Source organism: Lepus europaeus, chromosome 15 (assembly GCF_033115175.1).
Source record: "Lepus europaeus isolate LE1 chromosome 15, mLepTim1.pri, whole genome shotgun sequence".
NCBI lineage: Eukaryota > Metazoa > Chordata > Mammalia > Lagomorpha > Leporidae > Lepus > Lepus europaeus.
The window spans coordinates 21297929-21325019 of NC_084841.1; positions in this window are offsets into that span (position 1 = coordinate 21297929).

The window sequence follows — 27091 nt, forward strand, 5'->3', positions numbered from 1 at the left end:
ATAATTTAAATTTCCACCATGTATTACTCTAGCTTTGTGTTATACATAACAGATGTAAAATTACAAGCATTTTGGTTTCTGATAATATTAGCTTAATTTGTGTCTCAAAATTATTTGAAATCACATCATGAGTCCTGTTTATATAATCGGTTTCCCATATACCATAAAAGTGGGTAAAGAGAATGCATTTTCATCAGGTCTTCAAGAGTTGTGAATGCTCACTAGAAAACCATCACTTCCATCTACAGTCTTCAAAAATTAAAGTCTAATTTTCTCTAATCAAAAATTATCCAAATCCAAATGAACTATATTGAATTTAACTTTTTTCCAAAAATTAAAAATTGCTAATGCTATTTTTTCATTTGTTCATATGATACCTATAGTTTTCTGATTAAAGTTCTTTACTGTAAGTTTTACTTTTATAATAAAGGCTATAAACAATTTGTACACTGAAATAGCATATTGTGCTATTATTTTCTATGTCCATTGGTATTTTAAGAACAATTACACATACCCACACATAGTCATATCTATAGAGACAGACACAAAGAAATATAAACAGAGACACAGGTGTTCAATATGAAGATATTGATATGCAGATGTTACTCTGTAATTTGAACTGTAACTTTTTTAGATGTTTTATATATGGCTTAATTATCAGTAAAGTGATAAATATATCTGAGTTTTATATATATTATTTTGAAATAATATTTTGCTACCTTATGAATCTATTACAGTATTTGTATCTGGTAGAAAAAAAGGACATGATAAAAATAAATTTGCTTGACTTTCTGTGGGAAATCTTCCTTTAAGAACTTTTTGCTCCAATGTCTCAATTGTATGAAATACAATTTTATATCATGTCTTTGAACCATGAAGATGATTATTGGTATCCTTTTGCCTGGACTACACCTTGGTATACACATTGTTTCTTGTGTCCTCTATTATACTGGCTTCCTGTAAAAATTGCTTCTTGTTTTTTTGTGAATTTCCAAGGCCATGTTCAACTAAATATGATGAAAAATCCATTCTGCATTTTGTACTCTATTAATAATACGTAAATTCTGGCAAGTACAGCATACTCCAAAATAGGTTTTGCAGATAGAATCTTCTTTCAAAACATTTAAGACCATATTAAACTTTTAAACTCAAAATTCAATAACTGTTAGTTACCACCACTTATATTATAACTTGAAATATGCTTTTTGAATAAATAATAAAATGAAGTCACCCATGCTCTTCAGGACTGCAGAGCCAAATACCCAAAATTGACATGAGAGCAGACAAGTCAGTCCATTCCTATGAAATAATTCCATGCTAATGTTCCATTTATTAATTAGAAAAATCAAGAACTTCCTTACTTATTAACTTAAATAGAAGAGAGTTTTCATCTCTTCCTTCAACTGCTCTATAATGTTCTATTCAATTAAAATCAATAGAAAACAAAATGAAAACACTTGTGTTTGACTTTAAGAAAATATACAACTGTCCTTTCACACACAAAGAGAGCAATTAACACAAACAGTACCTCCTAATGTTTCCATTTTCCCTCTGTATCAGTAAGCTCCATTATCATGACTTACATTTAGGGATATGTTTCTTAGTAATGCTAATATGAAATTTCTTGGTTACATTCCAGATATTGAACTTTCATTCAGGTGCTTTGCATTTGTAATGTGACTATAAGATCAGCTCTTACTAGTGCTAAATTTAGTGATAAGTACATTAATATGTTAGGACTGTTATGGAAAGGTATTAGAGTAATATAAAGATACTCTTCTCACTGTATGCTCCTTACATCTTTTAATGATGTAGATATGGTAAGTTCTAGGCAGAGAAACTGAAGTGCCTCTTAAGTGAAAAACTTTTATAGGATATTTAAACCACCTGGGAGTCACTGTTATCTACCCATATCTATCTATCTATTTATCCATCTATCTATCTACCTATCTATCTATCATTCATCCATCTCATCTGCCTGTCTAATCTCTCTCTCTAATCTTATTTTCATAACTTAACATGCTGCATTTTCATTAGCATGGCTAATTTTTCATGAACAATTTGACAGCCTTGGATATAAATCATGATCATCCTAAGCCTACTTATCATGTATAGAATTAGAGTAGTAAGTTCTAAAATTTCTAAATAAGATAATGAATATTAAAACATTGTTTAGAATGTATATAAACAGACAAGTCATTTCTGTAAAGAAATATGTAAGATGTAGAGAAAGAAATATCTTTATCTTAGGAAACATGTCATGTTCCACAACCAAGGTCATCATATTGGTGAAGTTAGCATGAAGTAAAAACAAACAAACAAAAAAACTCACATATAACCCATGTTCTTTTGGTACTGTTTCTTCCTTAACAAAACCTAACTTTAAGAAGATTTTACAAGAAGTAAGATACCCAAGAATCTAACCAGAGTTTTTGTTTTCAAATTACTTCATCAATAACCAAACTTACTCCACACTATGCATTGATATTGAAGTTAAAAGTATAAAGATACTTTTTTTAAATGCAATGTCACTTCTACATTAATATCTAAATTTGCATTTCAATGACCAATATTATTTTTAAATAATACAGCAAACTAATGATCAGTGGCCCTGAAGCATCTATACCAATGTTAATCAAGTAAGAGCCAATGTTTATTCATGACACAGTTACATGCATATTAAAATTAAATTTTCCCTTATTTTACAATTTGTTGCTTATTATATATTTCCACATTATCAAATCTTTTATATATTTTATAAATTCAAACATTCTCCAAAGTGCTCTAAAACACAAATTGTAAAATTGTTGTGGTGAAGGAGTATCAGTTTTATATCATTTTTGTTACCTCAAAAGAGATAAATCAATAGAAAAACAGCCTCCAATTATTATTATTTTTCATTCTCACTGGCATATGTACCATGTAAGGAAACTGCATTGGCTAAGCTCCGTGTGTATAGGGGTTATAGGAAAATACCAGATTAAATCTCTCCATACAAGGTGACATTCAGAAAAGCTTCTGATCCAACACACACTCTCACAAGTCGAGGCAATGTAACATTTAAAAGTGTAATTTCAAAATCAACTTTGATATTATGATCTTTTTACACAGAGGAAAAGGCTACAGCAGACTTCAATACTGTAATGAATGTAGTCATGGTCACATAATTATATATACCATTTTAAATATTTTAAACTCCAAAATAGTAAACTAAAGGAAAATCATGTTTCCATTCTAGAAAACAATATTATTTATATGAAGTTTGCCTTACAAGAACTACCAAATTTATCAGATTTCAAGTTAAGGAATTACTTTTAAACTGATTATTATTACTATCTTCTGTCTCTAAAGAATTTATTATTTCTGGAATTAGATTTGCTCATAACATACACTCTGTCTTAAATTTTGTCACTTTTAGAAGCACATAAGTATAAATATGACAACATATCCACTTGTCCGCCTATATCTATTGCATGCATATACTTATTTCTGTATCCTTCATTTGAGAAAACTTCAGTTTAACCCATAATATATTTGGTAGCAACAGTATAAATGCACACTGGCCCTGTTATCGCCAAGTTGTTTGGTGCTATGTGCTGGAATAGAATGTTATTTCATTTTCTTTACCTACCAAAAGGTTAACTATTAAAACCTGTATTAACTGGTTGCGGTTGCGTAGTTACACAGATACATTCCATACCTGGTTTAGCATTGCCTAGGTGATGTAGCAGTCTATGAATCCAAAAATAGGATCCAACCTCTCTTGAACGCTGGCTTTTTCCCAAATTAAGAACATTGAATAATCAGATTCATTCTTAATCAGCAGTGGTTGAAGATGGGAGCTGTGCCAATTTCATAGATAAGGCAAAGGACCCCCAAAAGAGGATTCCTTCCTGTTACCCAAAAGTTATCAATATCTTGATGTCACAAAATCAATCATTCTTCATGCCACATAGATTTCAGAAATCTTGTTTAAAATAACTTTATTTGGGATCTCATATATCTGCAACCTCCAAAACAGAACAAGTTTCTCCTCCATTATGGTCTCCCCTAAAGTTGATCATACAAATAAATGTAAACTTATCTACGACAGTTGATAACTTTGCACATCTGTCATTTAAGACAGATTTTGAGAACCTTACCTTGCTAACAGTATCTAACTGAAAATTCTACAGAATTTTGATAGCTTTATCCTTAAAATTCATCAAGTCTTGTTTTGAAATTATTGCTTGCCAAAATTGAATTGATGTGAATGACTATATTGAGGGTGCATTTAAAAAAACAAAATATTGCCCCATCATATCAGTGCATTTTCCATGTCACTTCACATTTTAGAAATGATAATCTTGCTCCTGAAGCTCTCCCTTTCCTGTGGTTTCCTTCAATCTTTGTCATATTAATATGTATTTACCCAGGATAACAGACTGCAATTAGAACTAACAGACCTACACATTCAGAATGTTGACCTGAGAAACACAAAACCTGCTTTACCAGGTGAAGTTAATATCTTAATTCTCACATGCCAAATCCAGCTATATACATGATATTCTTTCTGTTCGTGTCTTATTTCATTTTCAATATTGAAAATAAATAAATCACTTTTATTAAATTATAAAGATACCCTCTTTTTATGCTTTTACTCAATTCATTTAAAAAAGTTATGACAAAAGTACAAGTCCATTTAATACAATAACATTACATATTTATAAATGCATATGTGAATAATTTCAAGTGAACTAGTGGAATTTGAAGTTCAGTGTTATTTTGTATATAGCATTTTTGTATATAGTCCTCTGCAAATTTGAGGACTAGAAAAAGAGCTTGGGTAGGTATCAGTTTTGTAAAAGTAAAATAAGAAGCAAATGTTGCATGTCTCATCACTAAGCATTTAGATATTGTATTCAAATACTGCCAAATATATTCTTACCTGCTTCCAAATCTTGAAAGAGAGTGAGAGAAAGAGAGAGAGCAAAATACAACAACTAGGGGAAAAGCAGTATTTATATTATTTCATCATAAAGAAGCAAAAATGTAATAGCTTATATTGTCGAGCAAAGTAAATAGCTTTTACCTTGTTTAGCAATGGAACTGAGTTTAGCCCGGCTCAACACTGACAATCCCGTTGCTGATTCTGCCTCATTCCTTCTCTCCTCTTTTTATAGTATCTTCGCAGCTGAATCTTCATGCATCTCAGTGTGCCTCTCTCCAGCATCACTTTTAACTCAGACAGGCAGGGAGCTGAAGCCAAAGGAACTCTCTATCTGATTGGTTTCCATTCAGCGTTCCTGATTAATAAGAGACGTCCCTCAAATAGGAAGATATTGCCGTTGATGGCGCTGCGGGGCTTCAGGTTTGGGGTGGGGGACTTGAAGACCTCTCTGGGCTCAGTGATTTGCAAGCAAATTAAGTGGGAGGGCTTAGAGAGGAGAGCTTTGTCAAAGACCCCCTTATGAGAAAATAACCCAGTGTTGTTAGTGCAGGTTAATCAGTTCTGCTTAGTCTGTTTTCAATTGGGAGAGAAAGGTCACAGCATGTCTGTAACCTGTAAATCATCTGTAGAAAATATATATCACATGGAGAGAGCTGTTGCTCAGATGGAATTTTGTGTAGTCCCTGCAGAATACTCACCCGTACCTTTTTCAATTCAATGCCAGAATCCCAAGTTTATCCAAATATGTTCACCATTATTAATGACTGATTTTTATCTGTGCCTCTTATGAGTTTATAATCCAAACTGATCTTTTAAAAGCAGTAACTTTAAAATTTTTAAATCATTGTCATCATGACACGCATGCTATTTTTTTTCAGGAAAAACATGATTTCAAGTATAATTTCAAATTTCTAGAGTGCTAAGCTTCTTACTTGATAATGTAAAAAGGATTTTCACTTTCTTTGAAAATGTCCAAAAATAATGTGATCATAGCCACATCACAAAAACTACATGATCCACCTGTTAGAGTCCCTGCTGCATTGTACAGCTCTTAAAAAGGGTAAAGGAAAGCAGAGTCAACCCTGCTTCAGAGGAGAACTCTCTTTAGTACTTCTGGAAATGGCACAATAAGGAAGATATTGATTGCTAGATAAATCCTTCTGAAAAGGAGTTCTAGGAATGGTTGTGTAGAAATGCACGGTGGGAATATGGCTCACTTTATAACGGCTCGTTAAGTCACAGTAAGCAAATAGCTTATGTGCCAACAAATATCAATATCTTATTTGATGCTTCAAAGGAAAAGTGACTTTTGAGGGGAGGTTATGTAAAGTTGCATTTCCCAAGCATTTGTTTTCCTTTTAAAAAAAATGAATTTGCAGAATGCACAAGCTTAGAAAGGCAGCTCTATTATCCACACTTCATGGAGAAACTTCACATTTGGAAAAATGAAAAGTGGAAATGTGACAATAGGAAATAAAAATGATAATATGAATGCCTAGTGATTGAACCTGGAGGGAGTAGTTTTAAACTAATTGTAGATTTGAAGTGTAGGAGGTGGAGAAAAAAATGTTATTTTCATTTGGTTCATCTACAATTGAAGGGAGAGAAAAGAGAAAAAAAAAATATGCCTATTACCAGGGCTGCATAGATTCAAGTGGTTAAGAAAGCCTAGCAAATCCTTCCTGGAGGCCACGTCTGTTTTCTTGAGGCAAAAACACCTAATTTAAAACTCACAGACTCTTTGGATTTATTATTTTGAGGTATATGTACATACACATTATAGAAGCTTCTCTTAACACCAAGACAAAGTAATATATGTAAAGTGGGGAAAAGGAACCAAGGAAAATATTTTATCAGAATTGAAGGTAAGTATTCATGCATAAAAGCTTTAAATGCCTAATGTTGCGTATATTTAACTTCCCACTGAAACCCAACTGAAGGGAAAGACTGTTCTGTGTGAAATCCACATTCCAACAGAGCATTCTATTACCCAATTTGAAGTTATTTTTACTAAACTTAGGAAATGGGGAAACACTGGTGTTGCCATGTAAAAAAATGATTACTATCTCAAGGGTCTCTTTCTCTCATTTGTGATAGTACAATTTGAAAACAGCAGACATAGCAATTGTTGAAAAATATTGTATCTCACATGTATAGATTCTTAGAAATCTCAAATATAAGTAGCAATCTACATCACATAAACTCAGTCTTTAAGGATCTGGCATTGTGACACAGCAAATTAAGCCACCGATTGGAAAGCAGCATCCATTTTGGAGTGCCAGTTCAAGTCTCTGATGCTCTACTTCCAATCAAGCTCCCTGTTAATGAGCCTGAGAAAGCAGCGGAGGATAGATCATGTACTTGGGCTCCTGGTATTCAAGTGGGAGACCTGGATGGAGTTTTGAATTCCTGATTTCAGCCTGGCCCATCGCTGACATTTGTGGCTGTTTAGGAAATGAACCAGTGAATGGAAGATCTCTCTTTCTGCCTCTCTCTCCTTCTCTCTTTTTCACTCTACCTGTCAGATAAATCTTTAAAAATAGTTTTTAAAATTTAAAGTAAATAAGGTGGATACTTAGGGGCCGGCGCCATGGCTCACTTGGTTAATCCTCCGCCATGGGATGCTGGCATCCCATATGGGTGCCGGGTTCTAGTCCTGGTTGCTCCTCTTCCAGTCCAACTCTCTGTTGTGGCCCAGGAGGGCAGTGGAGGATGGCCCAAGTGCTTGGCCCCTGCACCTGCATGGGAAACCAGGAAGAAGAATCTGGCTCCTGGCTTCGGATCGGCGCAGCGCTGACCATGGCAGCCATTTGGGGAGTGAACCAACGGAGGGAAGACCTTTCTCTCTGTCTCTCTCTCTCACTGTCTATAACTCTACCTGTCAAATAAAAAAAAAAAAAAAAGATGGATACCTAGCAAGTAGGTTTGCAAAAAAATATGGATCATCATCATTGTTTATGGTACTGGGATACATTTTCTCTTTTTCAGTATTTAGATACCAAAATTCATTAGAAGTATGTATAAACTATTATTTATATATTACCTTTTTATTTTTTTTTAAAGATTTATTTATTTATTTGAAAGGCATAGATACAGAGAGGCAGAAGCTGAGGGCCATGCTCCACTGCTTTTCTATTACATAGCAGAGAGCTGGATTGGAAGTGGAGCAGCCAGGTATCGAACCAGTGCCCATATTGTATGCTGGCACTGCAGGTGGCAGCTTTACCAGCTATGCCACAGCTTCAGCCCCTAAAGTATTACTTTTAAGACTGTTTTAATAAACTTTTAAAAATTATTTGTTATGTCAAAGGTATTATTTTGGTGCAAAAATATTATAATTTTTTCTTCTTTCTTCCTTTTTTTAAGACTTGCTTATTGATTCAAAGGGAAGATTTACAGAGAGAGAGAGAGACATAGAGAGAAGGAGATATTGTCCATCTATTGGCTCACTTCCTAAGTGGGTACAGCAGTCCGCACTGGGCCACACTGAAGCCAGGAACCTGAACTCCATTCAGGTCTCTTATGTGGATGGCAATTACTTGAGCCATCTTCTGCTAGTTTCCTAGGAGCATTATCAATGAGTTGGATGAGAAGTGGAGCATCCAGAGTTCAAACCAGATCTCATATAGGATGCTGGCATCGCAAGAGGTGGCTTGACCCGCTACCACACAATGCCTGTCCCTAATTGTTCTTCACTTCGCTGAATAAAATGCACCTGGATACTTGAGTACTCCATCTATTTAATATTGTTCAAAACAATTGATGCATCACTGAAATCAGAAAATTCTATTTTTTCATAGTATTATTATAAATAATATTCTTATATAATAATTGTTTTGAAATTTATTGAGAATGAAATAGGTAAAAATTAGACATTGCTATTTTACCTTGTAATTGATATAGAAAATATAAAGAATAAGTTAATCAATAAAATAAATGTCATATCATAGTGAATTTTAAAGCATGCAGTTGGTCCTGCAGCATTAATATTGGCCCAAAAAGTATTGTAGTGGGAGAAGCTTGAGACAGAAGCCCCCTATGCAATGCATGAAAGCACTCACGATGGAATCTAAGACTTGTTCAGTTCACAACTGAAACCAAAATTATTTGTACAATTGCATTTGAATGCAACTATTATAAATATCCTTATTCAGACCTCAATACTAAGGGTTTATTCCAACATCTTAACAATTAAACTGTATTTAAATATTCAGCAAAAGCTATAAATTCCAACTATTCCTTAAGAACTGATGTATTAATTTTACCATTTTTCATATCTCTTCTTATATCATGCCCTCTCAGGAGTTTAAGGTTCTCTAATCATCTATCATAACTATGATTCTTAATATTACATGACTTGTCTAATGTGCAGTGATGCTATAACTAGTACTGAAACAGTATTTTTACACTTTGTGTTTCTGAGTGGGTACAAACTGATGAGATCTTTACTAATTATATACTGAATCGATCTTCTGTATATAAAGATAATTGGAAATGAAAAAAAAAACCTGGTGTTAAATTGGAAATGGCATAGAAAATCAATTAATTTTTTTAAAAAAAATATTATGTAGGGTCTCTGTCTTTAATGTGCTGTACACTCTTATTTAATGCTATAACTAGTACTCCAACAGTATTTTCTTTCACTTTGTGTTGCTATATGGGGGGCAAACTGTTGAAATCGTTACCTAATATATACTAAACTGATCTTCTGTATATAAAGAGAATTGAAAATGAATCATGATGTGATTGGAAGGGGAGAGGGAGCGGGAAAGGGGAGGGTTGTGGGTGGGAGGGAAGTTATGGGAGGGGGGAAGCCATTGTAATCCATAAGCTGTACTTTGGAAATTTATATTCATTAAATAAAAGTTTAAAATAAAAAAAAATATTACATGACTTGCAAAGTGATCACATAAATAAGGCCAAGTGTCTGCTAATAATAATTGTTAGAATTAAAAGACAGAGAATGATCCAACATGGGAAGCAGGACACACAACAGACTCATAGAATGACAATTGCCCTAAACAGCACTCTGACCTCAGAATCAGCTCTTAAGGCATTCAGATCTTGGTAAAAAGGCATGAGAGCATTTCAGGCATGGATACCAAAGACACTGTGGCAAAAAAAATGACCTACATGAAAGATCTCTGTGAATGAGATCCTGGTGGAAAGAAGGGGCCTCCAAAGAAGGAGGTGCCTTTCTCTGAAGGGAGGAGAGAACTTCCACTTTGATTATGGCCTTGTCTAACTAATGTCAGAGTTTGTGGACTCAAGAGGCTTTCATAGCCTAGGTAGCTCATGACAAGAGCCTCAGGTGATTACTGACATCATAAATAAGAGTGTCAAATTGTTAAATCAACAACAGAAGTCACTGTGCACTTGCTCCCTCTCTGTCCTTAATGTGTGGTACTATGAGAATTAATGGTAAAACTAGTTTCAAACAGTACTTTATACTTTGTGTGTCTGTGTGCATGCAAACTGTTGAAATATTTACTTAGTATAGAATTGATCTTCTGTATATAAATATAATTAAAATGAATTTTAAGGAAGAATGAAATGGGAGAGGGAGTAGGAGGTAGAATGGTTTAGGGGTGCAAGGGCAGGTCTGGGGAAAAGAACCACTATGATCCAAAGGCTGTACTTATTAAATTTATATTTATTAAATAAAAGATTTTTATACAAAAAATAAAATAAATAAGCATAAAAAATTTACATGACTTGCAGTTTCCTTAAAACTGATTAGAAGGCCGGAACTGTGGCACAGTGGCTTTGCAGTGCCAGCATCCCTTATGACCACCGATTTGAGTTCCAGCTGCTTCACTTCCAATCCAGCTCTCAGCTATTGCCTGGGAAAGCAGTAGAAAATGGCCCAAGTCCTTGGGTCCCTGCATGCATGTGGTAAACTCAGAAGAAGCTCCTGGCTCCTGGCTTTGGATTGGTGCAGCTCTGGCCGGTGTAGCTAATCAGGGAGTGAAACAATGGATGGAAGACCTCTCTCTCTCTCTCTCTCTCTCTCTCTCTCTCTCTCTCTCTCTCTCTCTCTCTTTCTCTCTCTCTCTCTCTGTCTCTCCTTCTCTCTCTGGATAACTCTGCCTTTCAAATAAATAAATAAATCTTTAAAAAACTGATTAGAATATAGTAAACCCAGTTATGTCCACTGGTAACTGACATCACAACATTCTTTGTAGTGTTGGACATTTCTTGGACCATACTTTGTTCTTTGATCATTCTGTTCTAATCCAAGGCTGGATTTTGTCCTAGATGGTTCCCTTTTCTCATTTTTTCACATGAAAGATGTATTTTCTCCCTCAGATCATACAACAGTGCCTGTATTTGGATAGGTAATTTCCTATCTTGTCACTGTTGCATTATGTTTCTTTTCTTCTTTCTCCAAGTTTTCTATCATCATTCATGATCCTCCTTGATGCAATCATTTAATCATCACATCATTAGTAATTTTTATTAATTTAAGCCAATTCATACAGTATCTTTTAAACACAATTTTTATTTTTTTGTTTATAGCCACTACTGGAATCATTCTTAAGAAGCTCAGCAACCACTTACATGATCCACTCTGACCCACGTCTTTCTTTGATTTTCTCATTTCCAATGATCATTTGTTTTCCTACCTTGGCTGTAGCACATCATTATTTCCCACTAAGAAGAAGAAGAAAATCTTAATATCTTCTGAATTTTGATGGCTTTTCTTCATTTATTGCCTCAAGGTGGATTAAAAAGTAACTGATTCAGTAGAAGGATACTGGATCATTCTAAAAGATTACTGTATCTCCACCTATCTTTTTAAGATTACCACATAGATTTCTGTGATGTACTAAATCATAGGAGTGCATGTTCCTTTCGTGCATGTGGTTTTATATAAGCCACTTGTAAATATCTGTTGCCCTCTTCTATGGTGATGATGCTTTTCTAGAGTGTCATTTTTGTACCTAGCTCAAGTATTTCTTTTTTGAGATATACAAACACAAGGAACTGAAATCATTTACAAATTTTCAACCTATAATATTTGTCTTTGTACATACCCTTTGTTTTGCACTCATATTGTGGATCGCTACCCCACTACTCTTTTCTGTAATTTATAGTTTAATATGTAGACTCCTAATAGACAAAACCAGCATGAAGCCCAAGGTATTTTTTTTTTTTTTGGAAATCTTGATCTTGCTATTCTGATTCCTACATTTACATTGTTCTGTCTGCAATCTGATGCCAGCACTTCTTTCTTTTAGGTCCCTCAGCACTTATACTGTTTTCAGGGTTTGACACCCAACTGAGATCTAATTTTTCTATTTAGATTTATCTCAATGTTCCTTTGATGTTGAACCCCCCACCCCCTTGCATGGTCTCTTGTTCTACTCCTTCATGACTACACATACAATGCCTGTAGTGAATAACACTTTCTTTGTTTAAAGTATTTATTTACTTATTAATTTATTTTCAAGGCAGTGCAACAGAAAGAGGGAGACACAGAAGAAAGAGAGAGATCTTTCACCTTCTGGTTCACTTCTGAAATAACTGCAACAGCCTGGATTGGTTCAGACTGAAGCCAAGGGTCTGGAACTCCGTGTATGCTTCATATATGGTAGCAGGGGCCTAAGCACTCCAACCATCTTCCTCTGGTTTCCCAGGTGCATTAGCAGGGAGCTGGATTGGAAGCACAACAGTGAGGATTCAAACTAGTACTCCAATTTGGGCAGCTGGCATCCTAGCTGATGGCTTTGAACCCACTGAGCAATAACACTGACCCATGAATAATACTTCCTTAGAGAAAGATGAGAAAAGGTAAAAGGGATTTATATTATGTTAGTTTGTGGTATATGGAAATGAAATATTGAATAGTCTCTAAGATCTTTGAAATCTTGGTATAGGGAGTGTCCCATCTGTCAAATAATGCAACAGAAGAATAATTTCAGAATCAGTTGTGGTTCTCAGTTACACGTTTTACTTCATAGTAGCAAACCCCATTGCAAGCATATCCAAGCCTTATCCTGAAGATGAACATGTAATAAGTTGACAGAATCTTTGAAGTCTGCCTTGCATGTGCATAAACCGTGCAAAACTTGGATAGCTTGTAGTAGCATCTGCTTATCTTCTGAATGCTACTGTGATCAGTACTATTACTACTCCTACTGTTGCTCTTCCACCATAACTACTACCAATAATACCATCAATTATAATAGAAACACTGGCTTTGGTTACATAATACTTGCATTAATAATTCCAAGTTATTCCTTAAAATAACTCTGCAAGGGAGATTTTGTTTTTTCTTGATATAGAGTGAAAAACATCCAGTGATATTATTTATCAAAATCCACTCAGGCAATTGATACAACCAGAAGTAGAAAAGATTTTAGTTTAAGCTCAGTGTTCATTCTCTTAGCCACTGCAGTATAAAACCTCCTTTGATTGTCACTTCAGTAGCAGTGTGTAATACAATGAGGGCACTGATAGTCAATAGTAAGTTCAATACCGGGAGACCCCTCAATATATTTCTCATGCTTGAAGTTTCTTTCCAGTAGATACCTAAAATGTGTATCTTTATTAAAAATATTTTAAATGTTATATAGAACACATAAAATATGGTAAGTAATTAGATTAGAAGAGCAATTTAATTTATAAATAATTTGCCAAGGATTATTTATTCATGCAATGCCAAATTTTAAATATTTTTGAATAACTCATTAAACATATTTTAAAATGCTTTTCTGGTTCATGGGTATTGTTCTGGAAATAATTACAGATGTTTTCCACATCATACTAGTTTGATAAGTATCTAAAAATAATATGCTACCACCAAAATTACACTGACACCTAAATAAAATATTTTTTTAAATCTCTTTGAGTTTTATTCATCTTTTTAATTCGTAAGTACCTTGCAAATCATAGAGTAATTCATGAATAAATAATGCATTTTTGCTTAATATAAGTTTCAGATATGATGGAAACGACACTCATCTGTTTTCTCTTAAATTTAAAATAGCTTTATTATGATCTTACACATCAAATATTAGAAAATTAAATCATGAAAAGCAGTCACTTAAAAATGAAGAAAAGGCTATTGCTAGTACCATAATTTTATGAAGTAACTAAAGTCATTCATAATTATAATTTTAAATATATGAGATAATATAATATAATATATGCATGTTGTTTGTTTTTGAATGCGGTCTTACCCAGGACAACCACTGTGTCCAAGAATTGGGTTTAACTGGGGTAGGTAAGGAGAGCCCATTCTGGAGTTGTGGGGCAGGTGGTCAAACTCCCTGACCAGATTACATACTTACTACATATAATATATGAGATAATAGTTTATATGACTTTTCATCATGGATACTCCACAAATGTAAAAAATATGCATTTTTTTTCCTTTTTTAAGTTGAACAATACTTGATCCACCTCACTCTTACTTATCCTGCCCCTGTTATTTATCGCTTTCTTTTTCCAGCACAGGCACTGATATTTGTCGCCTGCCATAATTTTCTGTAACCTGTATTGTCATGTTAAAAAAAAAACTAATCTATCTATCTATCTATCTATCTATCTATCATCTATCAATATTTATGGTGTTAATATATATCTTTAACATTTACTTTTACTTGACAGAGCCAAACAGACAGAGAAGAAAAAGGCCTCCCATCTGCTGTTTCACTCCCCAAATGTCCGCAACAGCTTCTGGGCCAGGCAAAAGCCATGAGTCAAGGAACTCAATGCAGGTCTCTGGGGTAGATATTAGGGACCCAACTGGGATGGATGTTAGGGACCCAAATACTTGAACAATCACCATTGCCTCCCAGGGTCCTTATTTTCAGGAAGCTAGAATCAGGAGCCAGAGCTGTGTTTTGAACTCACTCTGATATAGGATGCATCTTAACTGTTACGCCTAGCACCTCCCCCTCTTCAATGTTTTAGTTGTGAAGAAACAAGAAAAACCTTAAATATTTCATTATATTCCCTTCATTTTGCTTTCTACTTAACAAATTATGTGGAAATCTCTCCATATCAACTTATAGATTATTCTCTTGGTTGCTGAATATTCAATTATATTATGTTTTTGTAGAAATCTCATTTCAGAGTTTTAATTTTCTGCTATGAATATTTTAATTGCATATTTTAAAATTTTTATGGAAAACAGATTTATGAATAAGATATCTTTACTAGGGAATATTATTAATAGATATTTAAGATTATATTCTTCATAGGCTATGATTCATATCTCCATGTGGATTTTACTCGCTAAATATTTTTCCAATTTGAGAATTGAGATACATCATTTTTAATTTAGTTAAGTTTCCCTGTCAAAGGATTTACTACTGTTTTAGTTTTCATTTCAGTGGTTTCTGTATTCTCAAATTTTTATTAAAATGTCACTCTTTATATATTAAATTCATACATTTGATGGAATATATTTCAGCATTTTATACTAGTTGAAATAAATGAATAACTGAATTTTAATATCAGACTCACACTAATCAGTGATCTTAGCTGTTCTCAAACTGTTTAGATCATTTTTAGGTTATAGGTAACCACAAGCACATTCGAAATAAGAAGACTGAAGCCCAGTCCTTTATTGCCAGATCAGACTTTGCTAGATGAGATTTAGCATGAAGTTGCCACATAACATGTATAACTCTGAAACTTGCTTTCATAGAAGAGAACACTCTGATTACAGACTGTGCACACTTAGAATATTATCATTATTTTATAAACCTATTTTATTTTCTAGTCATATTGAACATCCTCTCTCATCCCCAAAATGTATAGGACAGTGACAGAATTTTCTGGTTATCAGGTTTTTGAAAAGAAAATCTAGCATCCAGTTTTCTTGATAAACACATTTCTCAGGTTCTCCCAAGATTCTGAAATTTAGCTGCTATCTTCTCCTTTTCTGATAGTTTCTTTTTAGATCTTTTTACTTGTTTATCAAAAGAACTAAAATTCTGTATTTGTATTTGGTCTTCAGACTGATATATGTTCTAAACAAAGTTTCAGTTCATCAATGGATTACAATAACAACAAAAAGAAAAGGATTTTGCTCCTTCAAATGTAACTCTATATACTTATATATTCATTTATCATATATATTATATACATTTATTCATGTATATAATATTTATATATTGACAGAATTTTATATTGAAAAGCTTGATACTGACAGCTGAAACTCTAAAAACATCGATTTTTAAATGAAGGTCTTTGTGATAAACAATATTTTCAAAGCTTCAAAGAAATTCCTGCTCATGCAAACAAAGAAAATGGTAGAGAAAGAAGAAAAATTAGTTTCCCAGTAAGTAAGTTGATACTTATCTCTCTGTGCTTGATGCTTTCATTAATTAATAGCAATTGATCATTCATAAGGAGCCACTCATTCCTCGGAGACAAATGCATTGCAAATCTTTTAGCTGATGTTTCATGCTGTTTCTATCCCATGTATTTTAAAGATAAAATCTAATTTATGTTATTAGTCCTTTATTTTTCTTTTGGAATTTAAAAAATTACATAGTATCTTTACAACTTGTTGTATTTTTTCAATAAAAACATTCAATGTTTCAATAAAAACATTAAATTACACATTATATTATGTAACCTAAGTGATAGATAAATGATGGTAGATGGGTAGATAGATAAATAGATGGATTGATAGACAAATAATCTTACGTGCACAAGCAAAAAACAATTGAAATATAATAACATTCTTCCATGAATAGGTAAAGCTATAAAGAATGCTTCAATGCATATAGTATTTTCCTAGAAGCACTACCATTCCAGAGTAGAAAGCCTCAGTTTTCCAAGACACTAAATGGATAATTTATACTCTGTGAAGTGCGGGTGACCTTGAGAAGTTTTCTTCTAAACCAGCTCACGAGACAGACTTTTATTCAGCGTTCGTCTAGTTAGCATGTTAGCATAGAACTGAAATGAGTGTGCTGGAGGATCTCTACCTGGTCCACATAATACCGGAGCCTGGGACTCTCTTCTTGTGTGCACATTCCGACAATACCATCGTGCACATTCAATGCTGGCATATATTAGAGCTCATAGAGTACTCTGATTTTAAATTAGTCAATTGATTAAAATATATTTCTTTTGTTTTTCTTAAAGGAAAGGCTGTCTTAAGTCATCTCAATCTTTTAAAATATAGCTAATCTCATCTCTATGGCAAAATAATTTAGCAAGAGAAGCTCCAGTACTGGCTTTTACATGCTCGGTTTTAAAGGATATATAGTATCAGTCAACCCATTTTTCACAGATTATTATTTGTGTAATTATTAATACCTGAGTAACTTCATATTTATTTCAGATTATTTTAAAATATATTTATTTATTTAAACAGCAAAGTTACACAGAGAGAAGGAAGGCAGCAGCAGAGACCGAAAAATCTTTTTTTTTCTTTTTTTAAACTTTTATTTAGCAAATATAAATTTCCAAAATACAGCTTATGGATTACAATGGCTTCCCCCCTCCCATAACTTCCCACCTGCCCGCAACCCTCCCAACTCTTACTCCCTCTCCCATTCCATTCACATCAAGATGCATTTTCAATTCTCTTTATATACAGAAGATCAGTTTAGTATATATTAAGTAAAGATTTCAACAGTTTGAACCCACATAGAAACACAAAGTGTAAACTATTGTTTGAGTACTAGTTATAGCATTATTTCACATTGTACAACACATTAAGGACAGAGATCCTACATGAGGAGTAAGTGCACAGTGACTTCTGTTGTTAACTTAACAAATTGGCACTCTTGTTTATGGTGTCAGTCTCCCTAGGGTCTTGTCATGAGTTGCCAAGGCTATGGAAGCCTTTTGAGTTGGCCGACTTTGATCTTATTTAGACAAGGTCATAGTCAAAGTGGCACTCCTCCCTTCAGAGCAAGGTGCCTCCTTCTTTGATGGCCCATTCTTTCTACTGGGATCTCACTTGCAGAGATCTTTCATTTAGGTTCCTGTTTTTATTTTGCCAGAGCGTCTTGGCTTCCCATGCCTAAAATACTCTCATGGGCTCTTCATGCAGATCCGAATGCCTTAAGGGCCGATCCTGAGGCCAAAGTGCTGTTTAGGGCATCTGCCATTCTATGAGTCTGCTGTGTATCCGGCTTCCCATGTTGGATAGTTCTCTCCCTTTTTTATTCTATCAGTTAGTATTAGCAGACACTTGTCTTGTTTGTGTGATCCCTTTGACTCTTAGACCTATCAGTGTGATCAATTGGGAACTGAATTGATCACTTGGACTAGTGACATGGCGTTGGTACATGCCATATTGACGGGATTGAATTCCCTGGCACATTTCTAATTCTACCATATGGGGCAAGTCAGCTTGAGCATGTCCCAATTTGTACCTCTCCTGCCCCTCTTATTCCCACTCTTATATCTAACAGAGATCACTTTTCAGTTAAATTTAAACACCTAAATATAATTGTGTGTTAATTACGGAGTTCAACCAATAGTATTAAGTAGAACAAAAAAAAATTCTAAAAGGGATGAAGTATTAAGTTGTACATCAACAGTCAGGACAAGGGCTGCTGAAGTCACTCTTTCTCAAAGTGCCCATTTCATTTCAACAGTTTTCCATTTGGGTGCTCGGTTAGTTGTCACCAATCAGGGAGAACATAGGATATTTGTCCCTTTGGGATTGGCTTAATTCACTCAGCATGATGTTTTCCAGATTCCTCCATTTTGTTCTAAATGACCAGATTTCATTATTTTTGACCACTGTATAGTATTTTATAGAGAACATGTCCCATAATTTCTTTATCCAGTCTACTGTTGATGGGCATTTGGGTTGATTCCAGGTCTGAGCTATTGTGAATTGAGCTGCAATAAACATTAAGGTGCAGACAGCTTTTTTTGTTTGCCAATTTAATTTCCTTTGGGTAAACTCCAAGGAGTGGAGATCAAGAAACTCCACAACAACAAAACAAACAACCCACTCAAGAGATGGGCCAAGGATGTCAACAGACATTTTTCAAAGGAGGAAATCCAAATGGCCAACAGGCACATGAAAAAATGTTCAGGATCACTAGCCATCAGGGAAATGCAAATCAAAACTCACCCTGGTTAGAATGGCTCACATACAGAAATCTACCACCAACAGATGCTGGCAAGAATGTGGGGGAAAAGGGACACTAACCCACTGTTGGTGGGAGTGCAAACTGGCTAAGCCACTATGGAAGTCAGTCTGGAGATTCCTCCGAAAAATCTTCTATCCACTGGCCCATGCCCCAAATATACTCAACAGTCCGGGCTGGGCCAGGCAGAAGCCAGTAGCTTCATCCAGGTCTACCAATGAAGGTGCAGGGGCCTAGGTAACTGGGTCATCCTCTTTGGCTTCCCCAGGCCCATAGCAAGGAGCTGAATTGGAAGTAGAGCAACCTTGACTCAAACTAGCACCCATATGGAATGCTAGCATTTCAGACGGCAGTTTAACCTGTTATGCCACAGTGCTGGTCCATTATTCCAGATCCTAAAGTAAAAAGTGAAAAAAACAGAATTAGATTATATTCATGCTTCTGGTTTCTTAAGTGCAATTGTGGTTTTTTAATCTATTATTATTATTTTTTAAATTTTTCATTTTATTTGAAAGACAGAGAGAGATCTTCCATCTTCTGGTTCACTCCCCATAAGCCTGCAACAGCCAGGACGGGGCCATCCAAAATTAAGAACCTGGAATTCCAGCTGATTCTCTCAAGTGCGTGGCAAGGACCCAAGTATGTGAGACATGATCTATGTTCTCATGGGATATACATTCGTAAGAAGCTGGATCAGAGGTGGAGCAGCCAATATTGGAACCAGACATGCAGATACATGATTCAGGAATTTCAAATGGTGACTTCCCCACTAATCAAACACCTGCTCCAGACTGGTGTTATTTTCTGACAACAAAAGGGGCATGGCTTGAAATTCAGCCATGATGGATATCACACAAGTGCCTCCTAAATTTACCTCTTTGGATATCCACAGTAATGTACAAAGGCATGCTTAAATTTTCTCAACTACACATAAGAAAACGCAGGATCAGAGAGGGTCGAATGAATGCGCCAAATGCACAACTCAGAGGGCAGATGTGTGACTGGACAGCTGTCTGGTTTACTTTGATGCTCTTATTTCCAGCATGCTCTCTGGGCAAACATCAGATTACAACTTCTAATCACAAATGCCTGATTTACCTTTGATGATCTTCCAGGGGAAAGGTAAATTGTAATTTGCATTATTCCAAATTTTGCTACCTGTGAATTATGTGGATTTGGGCAAGTTTCTTAATGTTTCACAGCAGGAGAGGAAAGAATGCTTTTGTCCTAGAGTCTTTCTGAAGACTGAATGAAGTAATGATATTTTTACAAAGAACTAGATTTTTCAGTGACTAGTATCAAATTTGGAATTTTTGCATGTAGACAGAAGTATACCTATAGGGACAGGGCATCAAAAATTATTTCAGTTTCACTCAAGTATTTCTATCATCCTTAATCACACTGGATATGTCTCTAGTTTGACTCCTGGGTCAAGATTTATGCTTAGTATTGCAACAGTTCATTCACAACTAAAATCTCAGGTAACTGAACACCTTTTTTTGTTTGTTTGTTTAAGAAACTCTGGGACTGGCCGGCGCCGCAGCTCAATAGGCTAATCCTCCGCCTACGGTGCTGGCACCCCGGGTTCTAGTCCTGGTTGGGGCTCTGGATTGTCCTGGTTGCCCCTCTTCCAGTCCAGCTCTCTGCTGTGGCCTGAGAAGGCAGTGGAGGATGGTCCAAGTGCTTGGCCCCTGAACCCCATGGGAGACCAGGAGAAGCACCTGACTCCTGCCTTTGGATCAGCGCGGTGCACCTGCCTCAGCGCACCAGCCGCAGCGGCCACTGGGAGGTGAACCAAAGGAAAAGGAAGACCTTTCTTTCTGTCTCTCTCTCTTACTGTCCACTCTGCCTGTCAAAACAAAAAACAAACAAACAAACAAACAAAAAACTCCTGATTTCCAGATTAACCCTGTTAGGTAACACTGACTAAACTTGTTCATGGCATATGCTATCTATTATGAAAATGTGGTGAAATCATGATTATTGGGAAAATTATCATGCTGCATGTAGAGAATTGTCTTTTTTGTTTTTTAAGATTTGAAATGCAGAGTTAGGCAGAGACAGAGAGAGACAGAGTGAGAGAGAGAGAGAGAGAGAGATAGGTCTTCATCCTCTGGTTCACTCCTCAAATGGCTGCAAGGGCCAGCACTGTGCCAATCCAAATCCAGGACCCAGGAGCTTCTTCTTGGTCTCCCACCAAGGTACAGGGGCCCAAGGACTTGAGCCATCTTATATTGCTTTCTCAGGGCAAAGCAGAGAGCTGGATTACACATGGAGCAGCCGGACTCAAACCGGTGCCCATATGGGATGCTGGCACGGCAGGTGGCGGCTTTACCCGCTATGCCACAGAGCCAGCCCTGAGAATAGTCTTTTAATATTGTTACAGATGAAACCAAAGTAGGGAAATCAAATTTAATTTGCTGATCTTCTTCATTCTGCATCCTGAAGCGTGTCTCCTGGCTTCTGGGGCAGAAATAACAGAAATGAAAGTTATGGTGGCAATGTCATCTGTGTTGTATTTGTGCTTTGTGTAGGACATAAGCCTACACTGTATACTATATGAAGTCTCTTACAAACTTCATACAGTACCCACCCTACTGTAGAACTTGACTTCTGGTGTGTTATAGATACATATATAATTCATTACGCTTATTGTGTGTGCATGATTAAAAATAATATATCATTTTTAAAGTTAAGAATCTTTGAGTTTTCACTAGAATATTTATATTTTTCTTTTAATATAATTGATGTTAAATTTGGTTTTAAAACTATCATATTCTTTTATTTCTCATTTATAGTTTGCTACTTTACTCTTCCTTTCTTGGTATATTTTGTACTGAATAATTTTATTATTTAACTTTCCTCTTTTTTTTTTGTTATACCTTCTATTATGACTTTTAACTGGTTATCATAGAAATTGAAAATGTAGCTTTAACATAGTCAACACAACCATACAATTTTTTTTTGTTATTGAATGTAACAAATTAGTTTTTTAAGGTATTTAAACAATGTAAAAAATCATAATAATGAATTAACCTCATTTGCTGTACTTACATTGTGTCTGTTGCTTTTACATATTTTGATTTTATATATATCAAAATATATTTTAGTTAATATTATCCTCAGTAACAAGCAGTATTTTATACTTAACCATACATTTATCACTTCCAATATTTTTTCTTTCTCCTTAGATTTATTTTTTCCTCTTGAATATGGTATTTGCTATGCTTGAGTTAAACCAATACAAATGTTTTATTTTTCTGAGGCTGTTTTTTCTACCTTAATTCTTAAGAGATATATTTGCTGGATATAGAATTTTTTTAATGGTTGTATTTTATTTTCTCATTTTAAAGATGACATTCCTGTGTCTTGTGCTGAAAAAGTTTCTAAGGAGAAGTCAGTTCTTTTCTTGTTATTGATCATGAAATACAATTTTTCCCTCTGAAAGACATCAAGATGCTTCCCTCTTTTAAAGAATTATTTATTTCATTTTACAGGAAGAGTTACAGAGAGGGAGAGACAGACAGAGAGCAATCTTCAATAGTAAATCTATTGATTTATGCCTCAAATGGCTGCAACTCCTTGGGTTGGCCCAGGCAGAAACCGGGAGTCAGAAACCTCATCCGGGTCTCCCACCTGGGTGGCTCACATTCTTGGGGCATCCTCTACTGTTTTTCCCAGGTCATGAGCAGGGAATTAGATCAGAATTGGAGCAATAAGGACAAAATGGAGCCTATCTGGGATGCTGGCTTCACAGGCGGAGGCTTTATTTGCTACACCAAAACACTGGCTCCACCTCTAATGATTTTTATTGTTTCCTGAGTAGTGTGGATACTTGTCACTGAGAATTTGAATTATGTGGTCTTCTGAAATTTCCTCATATTTGTTCCCGTAATCCTCACTAAATACTGTGATCCTGTTGAGACTTGATTTTAGAACTATTAGGGTCATTACTATTTCTTTTATATTTTTTCCTACTGCCTGTCACTGTTTCATTTATATATCCTGAATGTTTACTAAGTTATCCCCATTCTAATTTGTCCATATATCAAGATATTTTTAGCACTGTGAGGCCTCTAACATCTTCATTTGACTCTCATTCTCCAGCATCTGTGTCCTTTTTGGTGCCCTGGAGGCTTACCTTCAATTGAACCTTGGAAACTTTTATAGAGATACTGGGTGCTCCTTATGTATAGCTTACACATTTTTAGATTTATCTATTTATTTGAAAGTCAGAGTTAATAAGAGAGGAGAGCCAGAGAGAGAGAACAGTCAGGGCTGGGCCAGGCCAAAGCCAGGAATTAGGAGTCTCATCAAGGTCTCCCATGTGGGTGCAGGAGCCCAAGAACCTGGGCCATCTTCCACTGCTTTTCCTAAGCCATTAGCAGGGAGCTAGATAGAAAGTGGAGCAGCCAGGACATGAATTGGCTCCTATATGGGATGCCAGAGTCTCAGGCAGTGGCTTAACCCTCTAGGCCACAATGTCAGTCTCATTTTATAGCCTTCTGTATCCTGTCTCCAGAAATTTGTCTCCTTTTCGGCCTTATTTTCTAATCTCTCATTTATTCGGCAATATAACCAATTTTCTTCTGCTCCTTCTAAAAAAACACCCAGGGTTAAAGTTGAGATGACTTTAGAGCTCTTCTTTTCGGGTTGCTTTACCAAAATTAACATCAAATGGTTATTTTTCTAAGATTAAGACCTATGTAGGCCGGTGCCCCGACTCACTTGGCTAAAAGCTCCACGTACGGCGCCAGCACCCCTTGTTCTAGTCCTAGTTGGGGCGCTGGATTCTGTCCCGGTTGCTCCTCTTCCAGTTCAGCTCTCTGCTGTGGCCCAGGAAGGCAGTGGAGGATGGCCCAAGTGCTTGGGCCCTGCACCTGCATGGGAGACCAGGAGGAAGCACCTGGCTCCTGGCTTCAGATCTCTGCAGCGCGCTGGCCATGGTGGCCATTTTAGGGGTGAGCCAACGGAAAAAGGAAGACCTTTCTCTCTCTCTCTCTCACTGTCTAACTCTGCCTGTCAAAAAAAAAAAAAAAAAAAAAAAGACATACGTAGTTCTGATTTTGTAGCTTTTTAGGGTAAGAGGAAAATTCACTAACAGCAACTCTGGTATGACCAGGATTAGAAAGCCCTCATTAATCCTTTTAATTAAAATAAAATAAACATATTGATAAGACAGTTTAATCATTGTTAATATTTTGTATATCTTTTTGCTTAGAAGAGAATTCTGACAAAAGTAGCAGGGATTAATTTTCAAAATGCAAAGTGTCTTCTAATTTGTCAATAAAAGACTTTACTAGATCTAGTGACTATTTTGACTATTTCACAATAATGATCTATACATGGGAATTCATTTAAAGTAGAACATTTTGAGGGTTTGATAGAGTGGTCTATACCAATTTATGGTTTTCAATTCTTGATTCAAATTATCATACCCTGGAACAAACTGTAAAAAAATGTCAGTTCTCAAGAATACTTATATAAGATGGTTTGGAATGAAGAGCACTATTTACCAATAGGCAATAAAAATTTCCAGATGGTTATTGTATGTAATAACATGTAAGCCTGTGTTTTACCTTGCCTCTTTCTTCCACCTAATTTTAAGTCCTGCAGGTAGCTTATAGGCTCAAGTGAAATCCATAGGTTAAGTTGATATATGACCATAACATTTTGATATCAAAGCATACTGACACAAAACTTATTTTAAAGTAAACTTTATAAATGAGTCAAGAAACATGTCAACTCTTCACTTCTTTCCAGAGTGTTCTGAGTCAGTTAGATGCAGCTTCTTAGCTTTTTCCATTCAAACTAAGGATATGTTTTGGTTTTGGAGTAACAAAAGAAGTTAACAAGATGTGTAAACCACTGTTCTCAGAGGAAGTCATTTTGTCTTGGATTTATCAGTTTCTATATCCCACAATCACATAAATAAGACAAGCCTGCATAATTAATTTTCCTACTTCAGCCTGTTTAAAATTAATATATCCATAGATTCCACATGTATACCTAATGAACAAACTAAAATTCAGATATAATCTGAATTTATTAAATGATTTTTAATATAGCCTTTGTGGAATTTTTAGTATATACTGTATGTTTATAAGCAGCTCAGGTGGAGAAAAATGATTCCTCATTTAAATTAACTCCAAGTAGGGAGGGAATAACTCACAGATCTGCTGCTGCTTCTATCTTTTCTTTCTACATGGCTTATTGGACTCCTTAAGTAATAAAATCTCCTTTTTGCACACATGCCCAAATATAAGCCATGTGCTATTATTTTCAGGTAGTTAAATATACATTTCTTTTTCATCTATGTTGTTTCCTCTCCACGTAATTTTTTCCAGTTATTTTCATCTCTCTCACCCTGTGCATTCCACCTTCAACGGCAAGCTAGCTGTAGAACATATTCATTTATATACCTGCTTAATTTGTTTAATGTATAGGCCAATAAATCACATACTTAGTGCCCTACATGAAGTATGTCTGATTATACTAAACATATTATAACATAAGATTAAGAAGAAATATTCAGATGATAGCAATAATTGTGGTTGTGAAAGTTCACATCATCTTCCCAAGAATGGATATTCTAAAAATCCATGTAAAAATGTGGTTTTCTGAGGTTCTACAATTTATATTCTCCCCACTAATATAAACTGACAAAGTAATTATCTATTTGAGATTTTTTGAAAAACATTATTTTAAATTGTGGAGATTATATTTTAGGATAACAGAAGATAAAATAAAAAAAATTCTTAATTCCATGAAATAATCCAGGTAAAAATAATAGAATTATTTAGATCAGTTTTTTTTTTTTAGGTGTTATCTCCCCCCCACACACACACACATAAAGGCTACTAAATTCTTAAAATAGATAACTACAATTTTTAATAAACACTATGCCACACTGAATAAATAATGTATTCAGCATTTTCCAGAATTAGAAAGTACATATATAAAATATGTCTGCAGTTGCTAGTTTTAATTCAAAATTAAAAACTTATAAAATTATAAACTATATAACCAAGCAAATGTCTTATAAATCTTTGTAATAATGCATACATGCTTTTAATTCAGATTTTCACTAAAAGTCAAGTGCGTATAATTGATATCCACAAATACAACAGAATTTTTCAGTTTCATTGCAATTTATGCCACCTCAGTATAATCACTTTTTTACTCACTAATTTAAAATAGAGAGGCTCTTGTGATAATGCACTTAATTATGAACTGTGGAGTGAGACAAATTTAGGTGGAATTACATATCTCTTATTGTTCTATCATGAAACTGGAATAAGTCTCCCCACTAATACTGCATTTGACAATAGAATTCTGTTTTTTGTTTCAGTTTTAACCAATCATACTGTTGTTAAGTCAAATTGTTACTGATTTCAGCACTCAGATGCTTTTCTCCTTCCATTACAGAAATGCATTTTGTAAATGGTTATTTCAACTCAAAATATCAAACACCCTAAAACTGGACCTACCATTAAATTGATTTTTTCAAGTAATTGACATGGTTTCACATTTCCCTGTTCAGTGTATCATTTACTCATATCCTCTCTCTCTCTCTCTCTCTCTCTCTCTCTCTCTCTCTCTTTCTTTCTCTCCCCCTTCCTCCTTTCTCTTTTTTTCTCCATCATCTTCACCTGAAGTGATTTCAAGTTTAAGCACATCATTAGCAAATAAACATTAACCATGAAATCATTGCATCTATGATGGCATTTTAATCCCAATGTGCAAATAAAATACTTTTCTGATTAATTATAAATATCAAATTTCATTCTGTTTAAAAGGCCACAAGATTAGATTATACAAATACTGGATGCAGATAAGCCCAGCTCTAGCCTTTGCAGCCAATTGGGAGATGAACCAGCAGATGAATCTCTCTCTCTCTCTTTCTTTATTTCTTTCTCCTTCTCTCCTTCCCTCCCTCTCTATCTCTGTAATTCTGCCTTTCAGATAAATAAATACATCTTTTTAAAAAAGAGGAGAAAAGCAATAAATGCTTCCATAAATGCCTAAAAATACACACAGAAATTCAATAAAGAAAAATAAGGAAGAAAAATAACTCCTC